The sequence below is a fragment of the Hemicordylus capensis genome, chromosome 1 (assembly GCF_027244095.1).
Source record: "Hemicordylus capensis ecotype Gifberg chromosome 1, rHemCap1.1.pri, whole genome shotgun sequence".
Lineage (NCBI taxonomy): Eukaryota > Metazoa > Chordata > Lepidosauria > Squamata > Cordylidae > Hemicordylus > Hemicordylus capensis.
Genome location: NC_069657.1, coordinates 186,890,714 through 186,911,095, shown reverse-complemented (window position 1 = coordinate 186,911,095; position 20,382 = coordinate 186,890,714). Strand labels below are relative to the sequence as shown.

Genomic DNA, 20,382 nt, shown 5'->3' with positions numbered 1-20,382 from the left:
TCCTCTGATTATTGGTTAATTTTTAAAGTATTTTTGAATTCCTCATAGGGAATAATGAGGATTGCAGCAAATGTATAGCTTCATGTCAGGGGGAAAGGCGAGTCCTAGAGTGGAGTGTGGTGGGTGGTAGTTCCCAAGGGGGGCAAGGAAGTTATCAGAATTATTTGAAAAGAATTGGGCAAAGGGCTGATTTTTAAGTGATTTTTGAAGATTCCGTGTCTTTAAGGTTAGCAATGAGAGTGGATTCATGGTTTGTCATTGAAAATCTTATATGCTACCAAAGAATCTACACTCAGAACACTTCAAAAACAACAAAACCCACTACCCCATGGGTTGCTAACCCATGGATGGTTGGCACCCTCACTCTGGGCCAGCCCAGCACCCCCCAAGTGCAGTTATGGGGTTGCTGAAACCTCCATTCTTCCCTATGGAGAAAAACCTTAAAGCCACTTGTGGGGTGCTGGGGTGGCCCAGAGTGAGTGGTGGTGTAGTGCACAGAGGGTGCCAACCATGGGTTGCTAGAAATTATGCAACACGTTCAAACATAATATTTTGCATCGGAATTTGTACTGAAGTTGGAATAAATTACTGTCTAGACAGACATCCGGTTAAGGGCAACACAACATGCTATGTTAGGCCTGTCATTAATTGACAGGCTTAACACCAGAAGTATTTGTTGTGAACTATGCTGATTATTGTCTATTGAAAGGTAGTTTAATAATAATAAACAGGTTGCTTTAAAATGTCTTCCTAGCTTCATTGTCCCAGTCCTTGCTGCTTTAGCTGAAACAAGTTACGCTTATTTTATAAACAAAAGCAAGAGTTATGAACTAAATTTCTGAACATCATAAGAATAAAAGCTTTACCAAATAGCGAAGTTAAAGTTCTCAATTAAAATATGTTGGCAAAATGCAAACACTTACATGCTATATATTAATCTTACAGAGAAAGATACCTTATTGTTTCACACTTAAATGGAAATAGGTCCCCAAAAGAATGCAGAGTAAAGAAGTTCATTGTGGACTAAAAGTCTGTCTAGCAACATTTTTTGCAAGGTGACCAGCAAGTGGCAAGTAGTCTGCTATAAACTGCCATGGCCCACCACTGGATCACAGTCTATCTTTGCTCACTCCAGCTTTAGGAAATAAGATTGGAGGGAAAGGCTTCGCTCTGGTTTATTCCATTATTTGCCCATTAAAACCATCAAGAACTAGGAGCCAGACCTTCTCTATGTTGGAAGTGAAGGACTTTGCGCTGTCTCTTGTCTCAGTGACAGTGGAGGACAGACTAGTGAGTCAGAGGGCTAGAGAGTCATCCCTTCTCTACTGCTCTGACACTATCCCTTTGGAATGTAGATTGCTACTCTTAGGGACTAACTTCCTTCCTTCCTGCTTTGCACTTCCTTTCTTCCTGTTCCTTCTACCTTGCAACATGCAAGCTTCTCTCCCTGAACCATGTGTGCAGAGATGCAGAATCCATCTGCATCCAGCTAGACAGATAGATTAGAGATCCTAACTCCTCACTTTCCTATCTAGAATGGAGTTCTCTAATAAATACAATTTATATTGATTTGAAACTATGAACTGGCGCCAAGTTACTTTACTCTTAGCATACACGCATGCCTAACTAAATCCGCTGTGTTGTGCCTCTGGGCACTCTGCTATAATGAAAAAGTGTTTCTCTCACTAGAGAGAATTCCCAACACTCCATGTGTCTGTCTGCCTGGTAGTATTCCACCGGCAGGTGAAGAGGTACGTTTATTTTCAGAGGTTAGTGTTCCAGAGTTTGCTAGCCCATCTGCTACTCTGCATTTTTGGCTTTCATTTTTACTGTCTGCTGTTTTTATTGTCATGTCGTTTTTATTGCTGAACTAACCCCTGGGCTTATTGTTGGAGATGCAGTTCCAGTGCATCGACCTTTTGCACCAACTATCCTAATGACCACTAGGAGCATTGGGAGTAGAGGTAGTTAATGAGGATCTTCATACCTGGCCCTGCTTTGCCTCTACTCTATGACCCTTGCCTGGACTCCTCAGATACTTCCTATAGTGAGTCAGTTGTCTTCCTCTCCTCCTAGAAAGAAGATGGAAACATCTCTCTCTCTCTTTACCGATTCATTATGAAGCTGATAGAAAAGACTAGATCTTATCAATTTAGTTTGGACTAAACCCAGGCATGCTGGGTAGAAGGCTAGGCTAGAAGCCCATGACATCTAGCTCTCTATGTGCAGGCAGTTTTCTGTCTGGATGTGCATCGATCATCACATAACCCACCACCTCATACAGTCCAGAAACAGTTTTGTTGCCTCATCTGATGTTTATGTGGATGAGGACTTATCCTGGCCATTTCTCCTTCCATGCATTCAGTCCCAATCTTGCATTTAAGTATGAGAAAAGCAAAGCCTATCTCCATGTTGCTCTTTGAAACTCGAGGCATTGTGGGAATGACAGTTTGAAGCCTGTGCTTCACCACTGTGGCCAAAGGTGAATAATCTGAACCATCCTGTCTGTCCCACACAGAGGCAGCAACTTCCAGAGTGCCTGCCTCTGTGCAATATTGCATGCTTGGGGGGGGGGGGGTTGTGGGTTTGGGGTGTATGTTTGGGGGTTTCTTTAATTGAAGCAGAGCCCCATATTGTCTCAGTGACAGTAAGGATGGAGCATAGGGTGTGATGGGAGGTATGCACAGGGAGCGCTAGATATATAGACTACTGCCCCCTGTGCACACTTCCAGCTGCACCTTGCATGTCATCCCACAAATATGTGCAAAGGCATTCTATTCTATTCAAGGGCAACATTCTGGTTCCATAGAACTCAGAGGTAACATTCTCTTTGTCTGTCTGTCTGTCTCTCTCTCTCTCTCTCTCTATATATATATATATCCATCCCCACCCCAAACCCAGCACACCCTGGCAAGAGTGCTAGAATGCATGGGATGTGCAAGACGTTAAGAAGATGCAATTCAAACGTAATCTGGCTGATGTTGCAATATCAGTTCTATGCCATTGCGCAGCAGGGAACACATTAGCAAAACTGCAATTTTCTTCTCCAATAACTGTAACTTGTAAATAAGCATATTTTCATAAGTTCTTTCAGATGTTTTCTGCAAGTCAGGAAATTTTTGGGGGGAGAAAGAATCTAGAGAATAGGTTTCCTAAAGTATTATAGGAAAAACCATGGCTTTAAAAAAAAGACTTATGCTTTGCTTGTTGATATGAAGCAGTGGTGACTGATGGGTTTCAGGGTTGGGAATGCCTGAGGGTCAAATTACAAGTTTGCCAAGCATGCGTGCAATTAGTACTTGAGTTGTTTTCTTATGTTAAATAGCTGCTGTGGGGGTAGGTTGATCAGAATGGATGCCATGGCATGGCGGGAGGACCTTTGCCCCCACCAGATCCAGATTAGGTCTCCTTGTCCGTGCTTTCCTCCAAGCAAAAACACCCATTGGTAAACAAAACACATGTGCACAAGTGCCAATCATGTGCTTGTCAAAACTTGCCATTTTCACCCTGAGATGCCAGGTCTTCCTGTTGGGGCTGTCTCAGCAAGTGAATCTTCTGATGCATGGAACCAAGAGGAGTGGAGCTTGAAACCAGCAGGGAGCTGAACCAACCCCAAACCCCAAAAAGCAGTTCAGTGATGGAGCCAAGAAAAAGGCATGTGAGATTTCCCCACTATGAAAAAATAGTACAGATTAACTATGCAGTAATCCCTCGACCTACGAACTACTTGACATCCGATGTTTTCGAGTTACGAGCAACAAAAAAGACCGGAAGTAGTTGCCGGTTTAGATTCAGCTTACTCGACCTACGAATTTTTAGATGCGGTTTCCTCGACTTACGAATGTTTCCAGACTTCCGTGGTGCGCTCTTCGACTTACGAAAATTTCGACCTCCGAACATGCGTTCGGAATGGATTAAATACGTAAGTCGAGGGACCACTGTATTGGCTGACAGGAGGAAATTACTCAGTGTAGTCCAATTAATGAGGAGTTAGAAATGTGGCTTTTAATTTCAGTTGGACTACTCTAAGTAATAAGCTACCTTAAGTGGCGCAGTGGGGAAATGCTTGACCAACAAGCAGAAGGTTGCCGCTTCGAATCCCCACTGGTGCTATATTGGGCAGCAGCGATATAGGAAGATGCTGAAAGGCATCATCTTATACTGCGTGGGAGGAGGCAATGGTAAACCTCTCCTGTATTCTACCAAAGACAACCACAGGGCTCTGTGGGCTCCAGGAGTCGAAATCGACTTGACAGCACACTTTACTTTAAGTAATACTTTGAGTAATTTCCCTCATGTCAGCTGTAAATAGCTGTAAATGTGTAAAATAGCTGTAAATGTGTAAATAATAATATGCCTGCTGGGGGGAAATTGTATCTGTTATGAGGGGGATCTTTTAGCCCATCCTGGGAACCTTGGCATGGTTATAAAACAGGCAGTCTTCCCAAGAAAGTCACAACCACAGGCTTAAAAGTCCAGATGAAATATATAGTTTATTGAATGCAAAGTAGAAGCTTGAGTATGATGTGAATTCCTGAGCATGATGTGCATACATGTGCATTCCCACATTACACAAAACATGCAAGATGTACATGTGTATGGGCTCTAATACTTGACCTCCGCTATACTGTTGCTGAATGAATGCTTATTAAGGGCGGTGGGGGAGGGGAAGTGGTGATGGGTGGTCTGTGTAGAAAGATCTGACTGGGACTGGGGAGAGGGAGTAAAAAGGGGTTGGTATCAGACCCAACCACCAGATGAGAGGTAGCAAAGGGAAAGTTCCCAAAAGGTTCAGAGAAGGAGGGAAGAAGAGGTCAGTCAAGAGAACTGGGAGGAGATCAGGAAAGAGACAGGCACCTAAATGAGTTTGGGCGGTGAAAGACAAAGGAGCTAAACCAAAGCACCAATAGGTGGAGAAAGAGAAGCAAAGGGAAAGACCTGAGTGAGTTTGGGTAAAAGCGGAGGGAAGGACCTGTCAAGAGAACCAACAGAAGAGCAGAAGAGGATGAGAGGCAAGTCCAACCAAGTTTGGGTAAAGGAGGGAACAAGGGCCAGTCAGAAAGAACCACGAGGACTGTGGGGAATGAAGGTAAAGGGTGTCTGAACAAGTTCGGGTAGAGAAAGGAGAAACAAGTTGGTCTGGAGACCCAACAAGGCAAGGAATAGGGAAAGAAAGAAGAAGTGAAGAAAGGGTTAAAAGCACATGTGAGACAAACTGGTGGAAATTTATTAGAGGATAAATTACTTCTGCGACTATGCAAGGAATGGCTGCCAGCTCTCCCAGTGTAAGTGCGGATCTGAAGGTTGGATTATGCAAATAGGGGAACACTGGGAGGCAGGAAGTGGAATCCGTGAAAGAGGTGGTTCCTGGATTTGCCAGGGGTCACCTACGGGAGACCAAGGGACTGTTCTCTAATCATGGGGGGTTAAGCCAATGGAGGCAACTAGGGTGGACATGTAGCTAAAGTCACCTGCATCGAAAGCATCACCTCGCAGATACCCTTGACCAGGATAAATTGACTAAAATTTACTCCAACCCGCGTGGTAAAAGCCTGAGCATGGTCCTGCTGTGGAGTGCATTCTCATGAGGTTATCGATCACCTCCTGTCTCAAAGGCAAGATGCCTCTAAATACCAGTTTCCCTGGAGCAACAGCAAAAGAGAGAGCATGCCCTAACCTCTTGCTGTGGGTTTCTCAGAGGCATCTGGTGAGCCACTGTGTGAAGCAGGATGCTGGACTAGATAGACCTTGGGTCTGATCCATCAGGGCTGTTCTTATGAGAGGATGCTCTACATGCTGCCCATCATTAAAATGGAATTCATAGAGAGTTCCTTCCAGATCAAGAAAGCTGCAGGCTCTCCTGACTTTCTCTGGTAAAAACACACACACGGAAAACTGGGGAAGAGAATCAGAAAACTTCTGGGAGTGGAGGAAGGATGAGATTCTCCTTGTATTTACCTGTTCAATGTGAGGGGAATGAAAGCTGGATTTTCAGCTAAGAAAAATGGGGTGTAGAGGCTCTGACAACCTTCTGAATGGGTCCCAAAGACTGCACAAATTGGGGGCTTTAGCCAGCCTATTTTATAAAGTGAAAAGACTATAAGTGTAAACCATCAGTGCCACTCCAGGTTAAAGATTAATGGGAATGGTCCACAATGGAAAACAATAGAACAATGGAGTCTCGAAAGAGTAAGACAGGAAGATGGGATTGTCTTGGAAGTACTATGTTAGTTCTAGGGATTTTATCCTCTGGAGTCTGGACCTTACTAGGACCTGGGAAGAATGACTAAATGGTTTTGACCTGGATAGGGAGTGCAGGTGCATACTGGAAAGAAGACAGGACTATGGCTGCCTGCTTGGGGGTTCCAAGATTGCCTAGTAGTATCCATGTGAGAAGTCTTTTCTGGGTTGCCAGAGTGCCCTATGCAGACTCTCATGAGGGTGGAAGCTGTGTTTCCTGACTCCCCAGGCTACTCCTAGCTCCAGTGGTGAACACTGTTTCCTTCCAGAACTCTCTCAAACGGCGTCAGGCTAGGCTGGGCACCTCTGTAGAGGCGCTCAGGAAGTGCTCAGGAAGGCTCATATCTGGACCCCAGAACATATCCACACTACCTCCATTCAGAAGTGACAAGTGGAGACGTGACTCTCACAGAGAAAAGAGGTTTGCTTTGCTTACAATGTTAACAGTTATGTCCCTGCATCAATAAGATGTAAAAATATTCATTTCCCTGATTTATGTGGGAGAATTTGTTTACTTTTTAGCAACAAAATGATATGCAGGTTGGGCATGTCCCATTAATTTAGGCAAATTATACTTAGTCTTCATTTAGATATGACATGAACGTCCCACCCAGACGTTATTTATTGCCTCCGTCTTGGTCCGAAGAGTTTGTTCTCATTCCGGCTTCAGGCTATCTAGGCTGAGTTATTTTGCTAATTTAACCAGCTACAGTAGCTTCTCTATTAATTGCTTAGGCTTTATATCATCTCATAGCCAGAAAATTGTTTCAGGGCTTCTGCCATGTAAATAAATGCACCATTGCTCCTAGAAGAAAGAGGCAACAGCTCTTAGAGGCAACCTTAAGGCTTTATTGGAGGTAAAGCTTGGGCAGAATAAATCACTGCTAAATATTCATGCCCCACTTTTCTGTCAACTGATCTACGAGGTGACCACCTTCAGAATTAAAACAGCTATCTTATCTTAAATCTAGCATAGCAACACAATTACTACTAATTGTAACCTAATACGAGAGAGTGTTGTGTATTAAGCGATACAGATCACTTGGGAAAATAACTGGCAATGGGTATGGAATCTTTTCTGTTTGCAGACACATTATTAATTATAATTTTTCAGGCTGAATTGAGTTCTTAAATGCTTCAGGTCTTTGAAATTCTTCCCACTGAAATTCGTCTCTGAAATTCTGTAGCCTTATGACGCCAGTTCAATAACACTGGATGGGGGAAGTAATATGACGGGTTGATGCAACCAGGCAATGCTCAAGCATGAAGCCAGGAAGAGTTATAAGCTGGCGATCCTTCCTCCATTCAGGTCGAGGGCCGAGAATGTTTCTGCATTGTGATCATCCACTGTGTAACTGGATGAAAAAAACTGGAAGAGTGAAGCTGCTTGCACCTGTTTTACTCCTACTCAGACATTTACCAGATGGCATTCTGAGGAAGCACTGTGCCTTGTAGAGATGCATCAGGTCCAAATTAATCATCTCTAGTAATTGATCATGGAAACTGCACCTGTTGACTTTCTGCCTGGATGCATCCCTTGCCAGCCCAATGTAAAGTCAGCATACTATATGAGACTGCACAAAGTCTTTACATCTTACATGGTGCAGAAGTTAAGGTAGGCACCTTTACTTGCAATTCCCATGCTCTTTGGAGCACAAGTAAAAATTGGAAGCACTTTATCTCTCATCTTAAACTGAAGGTTATATTGATATTTTAATTGCTTTACTACAGAGAATACACTGCAGCCCATCACACTGTAGATATGGAGAGGGAGAATAAGAGTGATAAGAATTTGAATAAAAACAATAATCAGATCAGAATCTTAGCTGTTCACATAATAATGAATTCAGCAGTAGCAGCAGCAGCCGACTTCTTCCAGTGTCAAAAGTAATAGTTTTATACTTTGAAGAGCAAAAGGGATTCTCTGTGTGTACAGCTGTAATATGTAGACTCCTACATGTGATCAGGAACCGATCAGTGTTCCCAGTCATATGGAGAAAACCTATGCACATCACACTGGATCCGCATAAAGCCTCTTTCACGTTTGCACAGAACCCACTGAAGTTGAGGGATTATGTCAACAGGTCCAGTTCGGCTGCTGTTTCTCCCCGCACATGATCAGTATACAGGAGCAGGGAGAATGGGTGACCAGAGCTCCCAAGCACCTCTTTTCCTAGCCAAACAAATTGTGTTTTCTAACTTGGTGAATGCAATAGTCCAATATTGCACCAATACTTTCTTTTATTTTATATGAAAAACTTCTTTCAAATATATCTCAAGTGTACTAGCTCACATCATCAATACTTACATTAATTTAAATTTTGATAAAAATTTAATATAAAAATGTGGAGTTCTTTCAAGTGAATGTGAAGCTGTGAGGCAATCCCTGTAACAAAATTAATTTGGAAGGCCTCAAAAGAAAAGACTGATTTTTTTTCATTTAATGAATAATCAAAGTGTATAATTTGTGTTGTAGCTTTATCAGAAGTGGAGGATTAAGCATTCATGCTTATTGGCCCTAACCTAGCTTAAGAACAAAATACAATAGAGGTCCGGGGCACACATGTATGTACGTGTGAATATTGGAAGATGAATGTGTGGGTTGCCTTCCAGTTTTGTATTTGAAGCGATGTGGAAGATTCGAAAGTGATGTGAAAGTGTTAGATCTAGGATGGTCCATTCACATAAGCAAGTCACCTGACCTGATATAGCAGTCAAGTGATGACCAGGCATGTGTGAATCGACCATCAGATAATCAATGTTCAGATTCACAAAAGATTCTTTTTCAATCCTTTTGCACACTTTTGCACACAAATCCCAAGCCAAATTTACTGCACAGTGATTCTCCCCCTCAGGGGTAACTTTACCAACAAGAGTTGGGGGGAGGCATTCCTGTTTACAACATAGTTTTCCAAGATTAATTTACAAATTCTTCCAAAGGCGGTAAAAGGTGATGGCCTTCAACAGAACCAGACTTCATAATTCACACTTTAGCTATTTCAGCCTCAGGACTGTGGAGAGAGTGAGCAAGAGGTTACAAGGCTCTTTTTGAAAGGTCAGTGCACATAAGTTTGATGTGACAATTCTACTTCTGTTCATTCTTCAAAAAATATCAGTCCGCATAGGTGAAACATTGAAGTATGCAAAAGTGAAAAGGCTTGAAATGTTCTGAGTGATTTTAATGGGGAAATTGCATTGAAAAGCATGCCCTGGTTTCTAGTATGGGTGTGTGGAATGTTCCGTGGATGGAAAACTGCCTTGGAACGGGCCATTTTGAGTGTTCTGAGCTCAGAATAGAACCCCCTTTAAAAAGGCCACCTGTTTTGAGCTCAGAACGGAACAATCTGTTCTGAGGTGGAACATTTTGGCCCATTACGAGTGCCATATTTGGATTTTGGAAACCAAAATGGTGCCACATTTGGATTTTAGAATACAAAATGGAGCTCTTATGGCATCTGTGCATGCGCAGTAGCTATTTGCGTGGTCCGCACCACCACACAATACAAGAGCATCACCAGTATATTGTTAGCAGGATTGGTGTTATGAATTGTGGCTGTCCCCCTTTTGTTAAGCAGGTCACTGGCTGATCGTTTAGGAGGCTGATAGCCAGGAAATATCCTTGAATATGGCTGAGGGAGGGTTCAAAATCTGGAGCAACCCTAAGAGTGTACCCATCTCCACTTGACGGGAGAGGCTGGTGTGGGTGTGTGAAGAACATAAGAAACCCCATGTGTCTCTCTAAAAGCTGTTCTTGAGGATAGGCATACCCTCTAGATCTGTGTGGGAAGTGGTGTGAGAGACTGCTGCTGGAAGGGGAAATTATTTTCTCATTAGCCAGCCTTGAAAGATGGGTATTCCATTTTTTCCTAAAAGGCAACAGGTGTCACTGGTGTACGTATCTGGATCCAGGATTTCATTTCTCCCTGATCCACCCAGCTGCCAAAGTTGAGTGCCTCAATCTGTCCCTATGGCAGCAACGCATCTGCTGTGATCCATTGCTACCTACAGGAAATCTACTGAAGCCCATGCAATGACATATGACAATGCATATGAGCTTTGGACTGCCTCTTGGTGAAGTGGCTGCAAATTATTTCTGGCTATTCAGGGTATGGGATGTCATGTGATCACTGTCTGTTGTGACAGGCTAACATTGCAATAGGATTCCAAATCTTGCACTACATGGCGCTTTAAGAGCACTGGTGCATTCAAGAAGGATGATTGACGTAAGCAACATCCCATCTGATAATTTCACACTTCATGCTTATTATCTATTATTTCCTCAAGGTCTATTAAGCTTCTAGTCACACAGCTATCTCGCACTTTAACAGCATGGCAGATCTCTCAAGAAAGGCAGATAGTATAATGCATTTAATTAAATAAAAGCTTAATAAAAGTTTACCGTACAGAGTGGGTAGCTGGAACGCTTCATAATTATACAATTGATATCTGAAAGTGCAATGCAGATGCATGAAAATGAACAGAGTTTTACAGTTAATTTCAATGGGATGTGTACTACATATGTCAAGGAAGGTATGCAGATCCTTGTTTTATCTGCCACTGATTGAAATCCTATGCACATTTACTTGGGATTCCCACTGAATTCTGCGGGACTTATTTCAGAGACACATGCATAGGACCGGCTTGTATATTGTTTGTGGATACCTTTAGGATTTGGAACTTGGTACTGGACTTGCAGCCACCTAATGGTGCAGCGGGGAAATAACTTGCCTAGTGAGCAAGAGATTGTTGGTTCGAATCCCTACTGGTATGTTTCCCAGACTATGGGAAACACATATATCGAGCAGCAGTGATGCAGGAAGATTCTGTAAGGCATCATCTCATACTGTCCAGGAGATGGCAATGGTAAACCCCTCCTGTATTCTACCAAAGACAACCACAGGGCTCTGTGGTCACCAGGAGTAGACACTGACTTGAAGGCACAATTTTACTTTTCTGAACTTGCACCAAGCTAAATCTGGAGAGTGAGAAATCTTACTGGCAGATAAGACTTTTTTTCTTTTTTTGTGGGTCGGTGGGTGGGTAGGTGGAGGTCAAAATTCATGTATATAATGCATGCTTTAAACATTTTTCAATTAATAAAGTGTGTGTTGTAGTGGGGTGTGGGGGGGGGGAAGACAAATAATAATAAAACATCCTACCTCTTAACCAGAGACATTCCCCCCCTTAGCTCCCACTGAATTCCTCTCTCTTCACAACTAAAACATAAAATTGCAACGAAATGGGCCAGTACTTGGTTTCCTACTTTATATTTTATTTTCAAACCAGAACAAACTGCCTTATTGACCTCTTAGTCAATACAAGCAACTCATAATGGCCACATTAGGTTACTTGTTTAGGTTTCATTCAATGAAGTTGCTGCCAACAATTTTCTTGTCAGTTTTATGAGGGACACTCAAAGCAATTTTTGCTTCTGGTTATTTTCCCATCTAATGCCATTTACTACTTGTTTAGCTCTAAAGAGATCAGATAGTTCTAACGATGTAAGCAAATCCGTCTTAAAACTGTGGCAAATTGCTTATCGATATGAAATGTGGAAAGTTACAATTGCTTATTAGCCAGGATTGGTAACTTCATTGGTAGATGGATATAAGTGGGCATGTTATTAGAGCACTTTAGCCAATTTCCACCCCAATAAATTTAAGGAGTGTAAGGCTTCAATGGCATATAAGGCTGTGTGTGTGTGTGTGTGTGTGTGTATGTATATGTGTGTATATATATATATATATATATATATAGAGAGAGAGAGAGAGAGAGAACTTTTCAGAAGCTGAGGCAGTATTATAGAGCCTTTGTTGTCCATGGTGCACATGCGTAATTTATTGCCTTGCTATAGTCTAAGGTCAGACTAGTTTTACAGGAGGGCCTTTGCAGTGCTTTGAGTGTGGCTTGGATTGTTATCTCAAGCTAGAAACAAAATCTGTGAACCAGTCTTGAAAGGTAAATGTATAGGACACAAACATATATGTAAATATGCAGTTTATATAACAAATCCCAAACCATACATGGAACCAGCATATACAATGATGGTAAAGATGGAACAATGGGCAAATGTAAATATGTTCAAAGTCCAGTCTTCTCAGCTGGAGTATATAACATGAAAAATACTTCAAAGTCAAAGATGGCAAAAACAAATCTTCATTCTTCACAAATTTGAGATATGTGAATCCCTGAATCCCCTAGGATATCTTCGCCAGTTTTGAAAACAATCTTCTTCAGAAGTGTGTCATATCTATATATAAACAACAAACATTAACGTAATATACATACCAAATGAACAAACTTGTTCCTATGTTACAATAAAAATAAACCTTCTATCCGGAACAGCCTTGCTCTGCCAAATCATATGTAACAAGTATCTGCACGAGCATGCTGGACTCCTTACTAAATTCCAAACGCACTCAAGGTTAAAATACACCCCAGCTAAATCATCCAATTAACAACAGGTGGAAAGGATACTCTCAGTATGCACTATACTCTCAAACAGTCATGCATCACATGTGTCTACAGAAAACTCAAAAAATCACAATTAACATTTAACCCTGTAGGAGAGCACGTTCTGAATTTATAAATGAACCAAGCTTCTTTCTGGAGAAGACTCCTTTGAATATTCTGCTTTTCAAAAGAACATGGAGAATATTTAAATAAAACAAAAAACCTCAGGTCATCCGGTGAATGAGGTTTATCTACAAAATGCTGAACTAATGGGGCATCCAGTACTCTATTTTTAATCCTAGACCTATGTTCAAGTATATAGGTCTTAATGGTTCTAGTACTGATCCCAATATACCATAGAGCACATGGACAAATGACAGCCTATACAGTACATTTTATTTTGCAATTGGCAAAAAAATTTAAAGGAACCAGCTTCCTTGTACTTGGATCACAATACTCAGTGATTTGAAGACCCAAAGGACACGCTAAACAATTACCACATCAGTTAAACCCTTGCAGAACATCCTTCTCTAATGGTTTCCTTAAAAAATCAGAATGGGTCGAAAAAATCCTTAAACTTTTTGTCTTCCTGAATGCTACAATAGGTACATTGCTGCACCCTGGTATATCTATAACCAAATGCCAATGCCTATAAATCACCTTTTTAATCTGATAAGATAAGGGAGTGTAATCAATGGACCATACTAACTGGTCCAATTGCTTCCTAGGTTGATCCTGAAGTAGCTCACTACGCCTGGATGCATTTGCTCTAGATTCAGCTTTACCAACCACTCTCTAGGGTATCCTCTCTGAACAAATTGCAAAGAGAAATTTCGAGCTTCTTTTCTATAGTCCACTATATCTGTGGAATTCCTCTTAACCTGTAAAAATTGCCAAACAGACAAGTTATCTCTCAAATGTCGGGGATGCCAAGAATCATAACACAGATAGGTATTTTTATCAGTGGGTTTTCTATATAAAGAAAAACTCACTCCACATTAACCTGAATGATAGTGTCTAAGAATGGGACCTCACTCAAGCTAGTAGGGCTAGTAAATTTAATATTGGCATGAATCCCATTCATCCAAATGACAAATTGTTTAAACCGTGCAGCATCAGTAAACACAACTAAAATGTTGTCAATAGAGCATTTAAATATAAATGTCTCAGAAAAAAATGGGTTAACATTTTCATTCCAGATGAAAGAATCCTCCAAAGAGGCCATGAAAAGATTCGCAACAATGGGAGCTAAAGAGCTCCCCATGTCCTTAGTGTCCCGAATGTAAGATTTAATCTTAAACAGAAAAGGTTTTTAAAAGGAATCCACATAAATGGAAAGTGGTTCCAAGACTGAATTTGAACTCGACACAATGGGTCTACCTGGAGGCGTAAAACCTGCCTTATGTATCTTGGGAAGGATGTAGAAATGGAGACCCTAGGATACAAATTTAATAAACCTTTAGAAGTTTTTTCAGAAATGATCCCTAGAGCTGATGCCTCATCGATGACTATTTTAAATAGGCTCATAATTCTAAAGGTGGGATCATATGAAATGGGGTTATAGCTGTCCCTGTCGTCAAGTAATTTCTTAACCTCACTCAAATAATCCTCCTTATCCAATATTACAATCATTCCACTTTTATCAGCCTGTTTAATGATGATCCTTGAATCCATAATTAGATCATTCAAAATACACCAATCAGCTCTAGAAAAAATTACAGGAGGGCCTTTGCAGTGCTTTGAGTGCTACCTGGATTGTTATCTGAGCAATAGACTAATTTCTCCTTTACTAAAACAGCCCCACTCATGCTTCAGTTCATGCTTGATAACCAAACAAATCTAATGAAGACATGTTGCTTCATACTTTTGGTTTGGTCCAACTGCATTGCACTAGAAAGGTGAGGAAATACATCACTCTCATTCTCGCTCTTGTGTACACAGGTCCACACCCAACAGACTTGCCAAATTGGTTATGCAGATCACACAGCCCAGAGCAAGTTCTTCCAGTTGTCATGACCTGGATGCAAAACCCTCACAATTGGAGATCAAAGTAGACAGTTTAGGTGCTGAGACAGAGTGGGAAGACCCTATCACCTGATCCTGGGAGACCCTGTGCTGCTGGGATCTCCTATGGCAAGGAAACCAGAGCCAGGGACCGTCTATGACCTGGAAACATATCCCTGCCTTCATCTTCTGACTTGGCAGAGTCTCTTTAAGATCTGCCAGTCTAGGTAGACAATCCCCAATGCTAATAGAGCCAGTGCTTACAAAACTGGGCAAGGTCCCTTTAAACTACAGAGCCTTCTCTAAGGAAGGATGGGGCCAAGCTATGCTACCTGAGCAGCAGGTAGACGCATAAACCAGCAGTGAGCTCCAAGCATCTGCTGGAGCAACATCCTTCTCTTTTGTACCAGCTCTCTTGCTTGGAGTTATCTGGAGTCTTAACCCTTTTTCCTGCTGTGTGCCCCTTGGAGCTGTGCATGTCCCTTGTGCATCTGGATCCCTGCTTTGGCAGAGGCCCTAACACAGCCACTGAACCTGCCTGGGACAAAACACCAATACAAGAAGCAGGTAAGTAGATGCTCTGTCTCATGTACACTACTTTAGGATAATCATTCATGCCAAGAAATTTATTTAAATATTCTACATGCAGGAACTTCCCATTCACAGGGATTCACCCCAAATTCCCTGCTTCATATAAACATACAAACCACTCAACTTCATATTTGCTCTTCCTGTTTTTAATTTAGTTCAAAGTAGAGCAACAGTTCCTTACCCACACACATTTTTTCTTTGGGACTGTAACATTTGACAATCCTGCTTAAGAATTTATGTCCGAACTAGAAGTAACAGGCAACAGCTTTATTATTATTATTTCTTCTTTACACAGTCAGACAGGTGTTATTGACTGGTTTGTTTTATCCAGACATCGAGTCCTTCCCAAGGACCTGGGATGCCAGAATTTTGTTATCAATATTATTGTTATTATTATAGATATCGTCGCAAAATATAGGCTGTTCCCAGTAAAGTTGCTTTTTGTAATTGGCTGATGGTGATTTCTGTGGCCCCTATGGTGTTGAGGTGCTCTTCAAGGTTTTTTGGGACTGCACCCAGGGCGCCAATTACCACTGGGATTATTTTGATCTTCTTCTGCCACAGCCTTTCAATTTCAATTTGTAGATCTTTGTATTTTGTTCTTTTTTTCTATTACTTTTTCTTCTATTCTGCTATCACCTGGTATAGCTAAGTCAATTATTTTAACTTGTTTTTCTTTCTTATCGACTACAATTATATCTGGTGTATTTTGTGGCAGATGTTTGTCTCTTTGTAGTCGGAGGTCCCATAATATTTTTGCATCTTCATCTTCTACAATTTTCAGTTTTATGGTCCCACCAATTTTTGGCTACAGGTAGCTTGTATTTTTTGCAGATGTTCCAGTGTATTATAGGGGTGTGCATGGAACTGGCTGACCCAGTGTAGTTCGAGTCCAGACTGGATTTGAACCAGACTGGCCAAGTTCAGTTCAGCCCCCATCGAACCACCCCGATCCGATCCGGTGGGGGCAGGGGGTCTGCAAATTAATTTAAAAAAAAAAATTTTTTTTAAAATACCTGTAGCCCCTTCGGGGGCTTCCTGTAGGCCATGGGGTGTGTGTGTGTGTGTGTGTGTCCACAAAGGTTCCCCCTCCCCCCGCCGGCCTCTCAAATCAATGCCACGGCCGGGTAAATGCAGTATTTTCAGCCCTTTCGGGCCTCTGTAAAGGTGCGCGGTGGCCATTTTGGCCGCTGCTGTGCATACATACATGGCCTCTGCGAGGCCTGGCATGGCCTCTGGCCTTGCAGAGGTCATTTGCGCATGCACAGTGGCCATTTTGTTTTCCCCAAAATGGCTGCTGTGCATGCGCAAATGACCTCTGCGAGGCTGGAGGCCATGCCAGGCCTCACAGAGGCCATGTATGCATGCACCGTGGCAGCCAAAATGGCCACCGTGTGCCGAGGGGCATAACAAGGCTGGAGTGGGCCCAGAGACAAAATTTTAAAATGGGCCCCTCGCTGACACACACACATTTCACATGTGACTTGCCTCTGGGGGGCCCCTCGAGGCATGGGGGCCCCCAGGCAGCCGCCTCGCCTTGCCTAATAGTAGTTACGCCCCTGCGTGTGCCTTTATGAAAGGGGCAAAAATACTGCATTTACCTGGCCACAGCGGTGATTTGAGAGGCTGGTGGGGGGAGGGGGAACTTTCGTGGACGCCCTCACGGCCTACAGGAAGCCCCCCGAAGAGACTACAGGTAGTTTAAATCTTTTTTAAAAAAAATTTTTTTTAAAAATTTGTGGAACTGTCCAGAGGTCCGGTTCCAATCTGGGTGGTGGTGGTGGTGTTTGTTCGATCCCGAACCCCCGAACCTCTGGACTGCCAGACCGATCCACACATCCCTAGTGTATTATCCCTGCTACCTTGTCATGCCTTTGTTTGTAGTCAGTCTGTGTGATCTTTTTACAACAGCTGATTAGGTGGTCCACTGTCTCATCTGCTTCTTTACAAAGGTGGCACTTGCTGTTTGTTGTTGACTTTTCTACTTTTGCTCTTATTGCATTTGTTCTTAGTGCCTGTTCTTGTGCAGCCAGTATTAAACCCTCTGTTTCTTTCTTCAAGTTGCCGTTCTTAAGCCACTGCCAGGTCTTGGTGATGTCTGATTTTCCATTTATATTGTGCAAATATTGACCATGCAGGGGCTTATTTTTCCATTTTTCTGCTCGGTTCTTGACTTGTTCTTTGTTGTTGTTGTTGTAGTTATTAATAAGGAAAGCTGAATAAGGTTTAAAAGAGGCTTCACATCTCACAATGTGTGTGCATATTCCTATCCCTTTATTGCCTCTAGTCAAACAAGTTATTGAAACAATACATAAACTTGAAAAGTATGCTTACTAGAGGTGGATGTGGGATGACAATTCCTCTTCCACATCACATTCAATTGTCTGACAAAAAAGATCATGTCCATCCTGTCTTAACTTGCTGTAGCTGATGCTGTCATCTGACACTTGAAATGTAAACCCTCATTACTGTTTTCCTAAGTCCCGCCAGTGACAGGCAATACATTTCTCAATGGAATCAATGTGGCTATTTATCAGTGTGGCAGAGATCTAATGGGAATTACATGCAGCATAGACATTTGACAAAGCTCCTCTTTGATGAGCTGATGGAGAGCTTGTTACCTTTCATTTAAAGTTGTCCACTAGCTTTGTCAGATTTATGCTGCACTGCCATCATCACAGTTAATAATCTCTTCTATTCTATAAAACTATATTGTAAAAATCCTGATCATCAATGTGTGCACCGATATGTCCCATGGAAGGATGTTAGATAAAACTTCACAATTGTACGAATATACCCAGGGGCTGCAATCCTAATTATTCACACATTAATGGGAGTTACCTGAACAATGTCAGGATTAGATGTGTGTATCCTAAAATGAAAGAACTGAATCACACCTTTCTTCAACCTTCCAAGGAATGCCTACCTAAACTAGCAGCAAGATTCACCCCAGAATTCCCTGCTCCATTTAGACATACATAGGGTTGCCATATTCAAGCTCTCGAAATCCGGGCCCCCTAATTTGCATGTTATGCAAATTAACCTGCAGATAAATTTGTATATAATGCAAATATGCAAATAATCTCCATATTATGATGGTCTTATTAGGATGGTCTGCCCAAAATGGTTCCTGGACCCAGCAGGTTTCCAAAAGGCCTTGGATGGCTTTGAAGTTGGTGTGGCCAGTGATTCTGTCGATGTCCTGGTGGGAACCTGGAGTAGGGAACTCACTAGGGCAGTAGACATTATTGCTCCTAAACGTCTCTCTTGACCTGCTTAAAAAATGGCCCCTTAGTATACCGAGGAGCTGTGAGAGGGCTGAAGCGGCTGGATAGGCGACTGGAACACAAGTGGAAGAGAACTCAGTTCGAATTTGGCAAGATGCAGCATAGGACCCATTTGAAGGCTTATGCAGTAGTGGTGCACAAGGATGTAGCAAGGGGAGAGGGGGCCTGTGTTCGTCCTTCTCTCTAGCAGCTCCTCTTAGTGAAGGAGATAATGAAGAAAATAGGGAGGGGTGAAGCTGGGGGTCCCAGGTTCTTTGAATCACTTCGCTCAATTTTAGCTACACCCCTGGCAGTTCATGCCTCAAAAATGGAATTTTGATCTGTGTGCATTGCGCCTGTGGGTTCGCGTTCAGCAGAGCTATCCCAGGTTGTGAGGAGTTTAATTTCTGCTCCTTCTGCTTCAAATCAGTCCCCAGAAGTGTTCTGCTGTGACACTTTTAATGGGTTCTTTGCAAACAAAATATCCTGTGTTCGGGCTGACTTGGACTCCACTACTTCTGCAGGGTCTATGAAGGAGGTGTCCAGCAATCCCTCTTGTAGTATTAGGTTGAATCAGTTTGTCTGTGACACCTGAGGATGTGGACAAGCTGCTTGGGGCGGTGTGGCCTACCACTTGTTCTCTGGAGCCTTGTCTGACTTGGCTGCTTCTATCTAGCAGGGAGATTGTTGGAGGCGGCCTAGTTACTATCATAAATGCATCACTGAGCGAGGGTAGGTTGCCTCCATGTTTGAAGGAGGCAATGGTTAGACCGCTTCTTAAGAAGCCTTCCCTGGACCCCTTAGTCATAGATAATTATAGGCCAATCTCCCATTTCCCTTGGTTGGGCAAGATGATTGAGAGGGTGATGGCCGACCAGCTCCAGGCAGTTTTGGAGGAAACTGATTATCTAGACCCATTTCAAACTGGCTTTAGAGCTGGCTATGGGGTTGAGACAGCCTTCTCCCACTCCTATTTCTTGGGCAGATTCCAGATGGTGGAGCCTGGTAACAGTTGCTCCTCAAAATGGGAGCTGTTATATGGAGTTCCTCAGGGATGCATTCTGTCAACAATGCTTTTTAACATCTACATGAAACCGCTGGGTGAGGTCATCAGGAGATTTGGTGCTGGGTGTTATCAGTATGCTGATTACACCCAAATCTATTTCTCCTTTTCATCTGTATCATCAGGAAATGTCATTCATTCCCTAAATGCCAGACTATAGGCAGTAATGGCCTGGATGAGGGATAAGAAATTGAAGCTGAATCCAAGCAAGATGGAGGCGCTCATTGTAGGGGTTCAGAATCTGAGGGATAAGTTAGATCTTCCTGTGCTGGATGGGGTTACTATCCCATGGAAGGAGCAGGTACGGAGCTTGGGAGTACTCCTGGACCCAGGCCTCACCCTGGTATCTCAGGTGGAGGCTATGGCCAGGAGTGCTTTCTATCAGCTTCGGCTGATTTGGTAGCAGCATCCATTCCTTGAAGAGGACAACTTCAAAACTGGTGCATCAGCTCGTAACCTCCAGGCTTGACTATTGCAATGCAATCTACATGGGGCTGACTTTGTACATAGTTTGGAAACTTCAGTTAGTTCAAAATGCAGCAGCCAGATTGGTCTCTGGGGCAACCCAGAGAGACCATATTATGCCAGTTTTGAAATAGTTGCACTGGCTCCTGATATGTTTCCACGCAAAATACAAAGTGCTGGTTATTACCTTTAAAGCCCTGAATGACTTAGAGAGCACCTTCTTCTTCATGATCTCCACTGCACGTTAAGGTCAGCTAAGGAGGTCCATCTCCAGTTACCACTGGTACTTCTGGTGGCAAC

The 20,382-nt window shown here is 42.6% G+C and overlaps 1 long non-coding RNA gene across 1 annotated transcript; it reads right to left on the bottom strand.

Annotated features, from left to right (window-relative positions):
- Positions 1–12,222: 12,222 nt before the first annotated feature.
- On the bottom strand, positions 12,223–13,610 carry LOC128337382 (uncharacterized). Its single transcript, XR_008312247.1, has 2 exons — positions 12,570–13,610; positions 12,223–12,490 (listed from the first exon to the last, which is right to left on the bottom strand). It is a non-coding gene; the product is annotated as an uncharacterized LOC128337382 (long non-coding RNA).
- Between the last annotated feature and the right edge of the window lie 6,772 nt (positions 13,611–20,382).